We start from the raw sequence: 7976 nt of genomic DNA on the forward strand, positions 1-7976 counted from the left end.
TCTAAGCTATGGTTGGGCACTTTTTTATAAAGTTCTAAATATATGTATTCAAACATTTATTTGCCTTGACTCAGGATGTTCAACGTTCCTTATTTCAGACAGTCAGTTTCATATTTGGGATAATGCATATGAATAAATCAATTTTTTCTTACCTTAAAATTTGACTTTTTTCCCTGTGGGCTGTTAGGCTCGCGGGGGCTGAAAATGCTTCATTTTATTGCGTCATTCTTGGCGCAGACTTTTTTGGCGCAAAATTTTTTTCTGTTTCCGGCGTCATACGTGTCGCCGGAAGTTGCGTCATTTTTGACGGTTTTTTTGCGCCAAAAGTGTCGGCGTTCCGGATGTGGCGTCATTTTTGGCGCCAAAAGCATTTAGGCGCCAAATAATGTGGGCGTCTTTTTTGGCGCTAAAAAAATATGAGCGTCACTATTGTCTCCACATTATTTAAGTCTCATTATTTATTGCTTCTGGTTGCTAGAAGCTTGTTCACTGGCATTTTTTTCCCATTCCTGAAACTGTCATTTAAGGAATTTGATCAATTTTGCTTTATATGTTGTTTTTTCTATTACATATTGCAAGATGTCCCACGTTAACACTGAGTCAGAAGATACTTCTTGAAAATCGCTGCCTGGTGCTGGATCTACCAAAGCTAAGTGTATCTGCTGTAAACTTATGGTATCTGTTCCTCCAGCTGTTGTTTGTACTGATTGTCATGACAAACTTGTTAATGCAGATAATATTTCCTTTAGTACTGTTACATTACCTGTTGCTGTTCCGTCAACATCTAATGCTCAGAGTGTTCCTGATAACATAAGAGATTTTGTTTCTAAATCCATTAAGAAGTCTGTTATTCCTCCTTCTAGTAAACGTAAAACGTCTTTTAAAACTTCTCATTTTTCAGATGAATTTTTAAATGAACATCATCATTCTGATTCTGATAATGGTTCTTCTGGTTCAGAGGATTCTGTCTCAGAGGTTGATGCTGATAAATCTTCATATTTATTTAAAATGGAATTTATTCGTTCTTTACTTAAAGAAGTCTTAATTGCATTAGAAATAGAGGATTCTAGTCCTCTTGATACTAAATCTAAACGTTTAGATAAGGTTTTTACATCTCCTGTAGTTTTTCCAGAAGTTTTTCCTGTCCCTGATGCTATTTCTGAAGTAATTTCCAGGGAATGGAATAATTTGGGTAATTCATTTACTCCTTCTAAACGTTTTAAGCAATTATATCCTGTGCCATCTGACAGATTAGAGTTTTGGGACAAAATCCCTAAGGTTGATGGGGCTGTCTCTACTCTTGCTAAGCGTACTACTATTCCTGCGGCAGATGGTACTTCCTTTAAGGATCCTTTAGATAGGAAAATTGAATCCTTTCTAAGAAAAGCTTACTTGTGTTCAGGTAATCTTCTTAGACCTGCTATATCTTTAGCGGTTGTTGCTGCAGCTTCAACTTTTTGGTTAGAAGCTTTAGCGCAACAAGTAACAGATCATAATTCTCATAGCATTATTAATCTTCTTCAACATGCTAATAATTTTATTTGTGATGCCATCTTTGATATCATTAGAGTTGATGTCAGGTATATGTCTCTAGCTATTTTAGCTAGAAGAGCTTTATGGCTTAAAACTTGGAATGCTGATATGTCTTCTAAGTCTACTCTGCTTTCCCTTTCTTTCCAGGGTAATAAATTATTTGGTTCTCAGTTGGATTCTATTATCTCAACTGTTACTGGAGGGAAAGGAACTTTTTTACCACAGGATAAAAAATCTAAGGTAAATTTAGGTCTAATAATCGTTTTCGTTCTTTTCGTCACAACAAGGAACAAAAGCCTGATCCTTCATCCTCAGGAGCGGTATCAGTTTGGAAACCATCTCCAGTCTGGAATAAATCCAAGCCTTTTAGAAAACCAAAGCCAGCTCCTAAGTCCACATGAAGGTGCGGCCCTCATTCCAGCTCAGCTGGTAGGGGGCAGATTACGTTTTTTCAAAGAAATTTGGATCAATTCCGTTCACAATCTTTGGATTCAGAACATTGTTTCAGAAGGGTACAGAATTGGCTTCAAGATAAGTCCTCCTGCAAAGAGATTTTTTTTTTCCCGTGTCCCAGTAAACCCAGCGAAGGCTCAAGCATTTCTGAATTGTGTTTCAGATCTAGAGTCAGCTGGAGTAATTATGCCAGTTCCAGTTCTGGAACAGGGGCTGGGGTTTTATTCAAATCTCTTCATTGTACCAAAGAAGGAGAATTCCTTCAGACCAGTTCTGGATCTAAAAATATTGAATCGTTATGTCAGGATACCAACATTCAAAATGGTAACTGTAAGGACTATCCTGCCTTTTGTTCAGCAAGGGCATTATATGTCTACAATAGATTTACAGGATGCATATCTGCATATTCCGATTCATCCAGATCACTATCAGTTTCTGAGATTCTCTTTCCTAGACAAGTATTACCAGTTTGTGGCTCTACCGTTTGGCCTAGCAACAGCTCCAAGAATTTTTACAAAGGTTCTCGGTGCCCTTCTGTCTGTAATCAGAGAACAGGGTGTTGTGGTATTTCCTTATTTGGACGATATCTTGGTACTTGCTCAGTCTTCACATTTAGCAGAATCTCATACGAATCGACTTGTGTTGTTTCTTCAAGATCATGGTTGGAGGATCAATTTACCAAAAAGTTCATTGATTCCTCAGACAAGGGTAACCTTTTTAGGTTTCCAGATAGATTCAATGTCCATGACTCTGTCTTTGACAGACAAGAGACGTCTAAAATTGATATCAGCTTGTCGAAACCTTCAGTCACAATCATTCCCTTCGGTAGCCTTATGCATGGAAATTCTAGGTCTTATGACTGCTGCATCGGACGCGATCCCCTTTGCTCGTTTTCACATGCGACCTCTTCAGCTCTGTATGCTGAACCAGTGGTGCAGGGATTACACAAAGATATCTCAATTAATATCTTTAAAACCGATTGTACGACACTCTCTGACGTGGTGGACAGATCACCATTGTTTAGTTCAGGGGGCTTCTTTTGTTCTTCCGACCTCTACTGTAATTTCAACAGATGCAAGTCTTACAGGTTGGGGAGCTGTGTGGGGGACTCTGACAGCACAAGGGGTTTGGGAATCTCAGGAGGTGAGATTACCGATCAATATTTTGGAACTCCGTGCAATTTTCAGAGCTCTTCAGTCATGGCCTCTTCTAAAGAGAGAATCGTTCATTTGATTTCAGACAGACAATGTCACAACTGTGGCATACATCAATCATCAAGGAGGGACTCACAGTCCTCTGGCTATGAAAGAAGTATCTCGAATTCTGGTATGGGGGAATCCAGCTCCTGTCTAGTTTCTGCAGTTCATATCCCAGGTATAGACAATTGGGAAGCGGATTATCTCAGTCGCCAAACGTTACATCCGGGCGAATAGTCTCTTCACCCAGAGGTATTTCTTCAGATTGTTCAAATGTTGGGACTTCCAGAAATAGATCTGATGGCCTCTCATCTAAACAAGAAACTTCCCAGGTATCTGTCCAGATCCAGGGATCCTCAAGCGGAAGCAGTGGATGCATTGTCACTTCCTTGGAAGTATCATCCTGCCTATATCTTTCCGCCTCTAGTTCTTCTTCCACGAGTAATCTCCAAGATTCTGAAGGCATGCTCGTTTGTTCTGCTGGTAGCTCCAGCATGGCCTCACAGGTTTTGGTATGCGGATCTTGTCCGGATGGCCTCTTGCCAACCGTGGACTCTTCCGTTAAGACCAGGCCTTCTGTCGCAAGGTCCTTTTTTTCCATCAGGATCTCAAATCCTTAAATTTAAAGGTGTGGAGATTGAACGCTTGATTCTTAGTCAAAGAGGTTTCTCTGACTCTGTGATTAATACTATGTTACAGGCTCGTAAATCCGTATCTAGGGAGATATATTATAGAGTCTGGAAGACTTATATTTCTTGGTGTCTTTCTCATCATTTTTCCTGGCATTCTTTTAGAATTCCGAGAATTTTACAGTTTCTTCAGGATGGTTTGGATAAAGGTTTGTCTGCAGGTTCCTTGAAAGGACAAATCTCTGCTCTTTCTGTTCTTTTTCACAGAAAGATTGCTAATCTTCCTGATAATCATTGTTTTGTACAAGCTTTGGTTCGTATAAAACCTGTCATTAAGTCAATTTCTCCTCCTTGGAGTTTGAATTTGGTTCTGGGGGCTCTTCAAGCTCCTCCGTTTGAACCTATGCATTCATTGGACATTAAATTAATTTCTTGGAAAGTTTTGTTCCTTTTGGCCATCTCTTCTGCCAGAAGAGTTTCTGAATTATCTGCTCTTTCTTGTGAGTCTCCTTTTCTGATTTTTCACCAGGATAAGGCGGTGTTGCGAACTTCTTTTAAATTTTTACCTAAGGTTGTGAATTCTAACAACATTAGTAGAGAAATTGTGGTTCCTTCATTATGCCCTAATCCTAAGAATTCTAAGGAGAAATCATTGCATTCTTTGGATGTAGTTAGAGCTTTGAAATATTATGTTGAAGCTACTAAGAATTTCAGAAAGACTTCTAGTCTATTTGTTATCTTTTCCGGTTCCAGGAAAGGTCAGAAGGCCTCTGCCATTTCTTTGGCATCTTGGTTGAAATCTTTAATTCATTATGCTTATGTCGAGTCGGGTAAAACTCTGCCTCAAAGGATTACAGCTCATTCTACTAGGTCAGTTTCTACTTCCTAGGCGTTTAGGAATGAAGCTTCGGTTGATCAGATTTGCAAAGCAGCAACTTGGTCTTCTTTGCATACTTTTACTAAATTCTACCATTTTGATGTGTTTTCTTCTTCTGAAGCTGTTTTTGGTAGAAAAGTACTTCAGGCAGCTGTTTCAGTTTGAATCTTCTGCTTATATTTTCAGTTTTTTTCTTTATAAGATTTAAACTTTATTTTTGGGTGTGGATTTTTTTCAGCGGAATTGGCTGTCTTTATTTTATCCCTCCCTCTCTAGTGACTCTTGCGTGGAAGATCCACATCTTGGATAGTCATTATCCCATACGTCACTAGTTCATGGACTCTTGCTAATTACATGAAAGAAAACATAATTTATGTAAGAACTTACCTGATAAATTCATTTCTTTCATATTAGCAAGAGTCCATGAGGCCCACCCTTTTTTGTGGTGGTTATGATTTTTTTGTATAAAGCACAATTATTCCAATTCCTTTTATTTATGCTTCGCACTTTTTTCTTATCACCCCACTTCTTGGCTATTCGTTAAACTGATTTGTGGGTGTGGTGAGGGGTGTATTTATAGGCATTTTGAGGTTTGGGAAACTTTGCCCCTCCTGGTAGGAATGTATATCCCATACGTCACTAGCTCATGGACTCTTGCTAATATGAAAGAAATTAATTTATCAGGTAAGTTCTTACATAAATTTTGTTTTTGCTCTCTCCCCCCCTCTTTTGCTCTTTCTCCCCCTTCTTTTGCGCTCTCTCACTCCTCTTTTGCTTTCTCTCACTCCTCTTTTGCTCTCTCTACCACCCTTTGCTCTCTCCTCCCCTCTTTTGCTCTCTCCTCCCCTCTTTTGCTCTCTCCTCCCCTCGTTTGCTCTCTCCTCTCCTCTTTTGCTCTCTCCCCCCCCCCCCATTTTGTGCTCTCCCCCCCCTCTTTTGCGCTTTCCCCCCCTCTTTTGCACTCTCCCCTCTTTTACGCTCTCTCCCCTCCCTCTTTTAATCTCTCTCTCTCCCCCCGTCTTTTAATCTCTCTCCCCCCCTCTTTTGCTCTCCCCCCCCCTCTTTTGCTCTCCCCCCAACCAATTCAGAATTGGAGTCCAGTCTCCAGCTTCCCATTGCCAGGCACACAGACGCAGCGCATGGTTGCTAGGGATAAAACGTCATCACTATAGAGTGAACATTAGTGGGAACACACAAAACTATTAGCCTATACACATAAAAAATATTTCACAGGGTCTGTCTGCACTGCCTTATGTGTATTGTATTAATACACATACTTAGTTGGCATTAAGCTGAATCTTTGCCCAAACCTAATATAGCGGCTAAAGCTTCATCGCACCAGGAAGTTAAGGTGGGTCTAACTTCTGTCTGTGCAAAGGTGACTTGCAGGGAGCTCCTTTGTACAGCTGGTGCTCGCTAAAGGCTGAACCCTCCTGCGCAGAGCGTATCCAACATGAGTTTACCCTGCAGGTCAAGATGTCAGAGGCTGCACGGGCTATGGAACAGTTTGCTCACAGTCACGACTCGCAAGGTCGACGGGTGGTTCTGATCACTTCAGTAGCGGGCGATGGGGATCAGCCTCACCGATCTTGCTCTGGTTCCATATGCGGCAGATGCCTGAAGTTTCAAGAGCTCCAGCTCTCATCTATTATGTCCTGAGAGCTGGAGCTACGGAATCCCTCAGGATGGGTGGATTCCAAAAATGGCAGTGGATTCTTTTAGCACCCTGCTATTTCTGCATCCAGGTGTATTCTTTTGGCTGTATGTGCAGCCAGCATTCTTTTGGTTGCCTCATGCAGCCAACATTCTTTTGGCTGCCTTGCACAGGCAACAGGCAACATTCTTTTGGCTGCCTTGCACAGGCAACATTCCTTTGAGGATGCATGCACAACTGCTGATGGATGCTTTACAAACACGATTATAGTATAGATGTTGCTTTTTTCAAGGAACAGCAATGCACATCAGGTGTGCCAATGAAATGAAACATAAATGTGTAGCCAACAATCAGCAGCAAGCTGCCTGTAGTGCATTGGTGCTCCTGAGCCTACCTAGCTATGCTTTTCAACAAAGGATAGCAAAAGAACAAAGCAAAAACATAATAGAAGTAAACTGGAAATAAGTTTAACATTGCATGCTCTATCTATAAAAGTTTAATTTTGACTTTATAAATATTTCAAAATGTACAAAAAAATCTCTGAAGTTGTAATTTTAAGTGCCAATTAAACTATTTACAGAATGTAGCCCCCCCCCCCCCCCAACAATATCTGCTCTCACTAATTTAGCATAATATTAGGACCCCTTTTATATGCTGGCATTGGGAAATTGCAAATTAATTTATCTCAGGATGACACAATATTTTCTCAATATTCCATTTATCTGTTGACTGCTTTTATTATATTGGGAAAATTATACTATTCTTATGCTTTTTTCATGTCCTTATTCCTATCCATGTCATATTTTATATTACATTTACTTACTGCTTCCAATTCTTTATTTACCAAAGTATTTGGATAACCCCTCTGTTCAATTATATTAACATCTGATTAAGTAATTGTTTACATAGTCCTTTTTACGATACTATCATCTTAACCCATAATAATTAACGTTTAGGTATAGGCTTCAATACTTATGTTGGATGAAAACTATTAAAATTCAAGTTTTTTTTTTTATCAATAGATTTTGAATAAATACATCTTTTTAACATTCTATTTTCATTATACACACATGTATCTAATGACTGTATATGTACTTTACTAAAACTCAATAAATTAATGTCATTCACAGATGTGTTTAACTCAGTTATAAAACTTTCTATGCATCCTTTGTCACATATGATATGCCAAATACATCATCAATAAATCTCCTTCAGGCAGTGCCATATTGTGAAAAAATGTATGTTTCACAAAAATAAAAAGTCCCGAAAGCAATGTACCTTGATCCCCAAGGATGAAATGAAAAACTGCTCCCACCACCAGCACTGACTCTCTAATCGCTACCAGAAACAGCACAGTAGGACCAGACACAAGGTGGATTGTAAAAGTTGGGGATTCCAGGGAACTTTGGGAAATTAAGTCTGTGAAAGTGGTACTGAGGGTGGCAACAGCATATTTAGTGCTGTTTAATTGTGCCAAATCATTTGATTACAGATAATTGTCTCCAAAATATGTTTATACTTCAAATCTTACAAATTCTAATGGAGTTTTGTGACTATGTAGAAACATAATTTCAGATGATGTTGGGATATGCTCAAACAAGATGGTTAGTGCTTTTCAGTCTCAGAATACATGT

Source organism: Bombina bombina, chromosome 8, assembly GCF_027579735.1.
Source record: "Bombina bombina isolate aBomBom1 chromosome 8, aBomBom1.pri, whole genome shotgun sequence".
Lineage (NCBI taxonomy): Eukaryota > Metazoa > Chordata > Amphibia > Anura > Bombinatoridae > Bombina > Bombina bombina.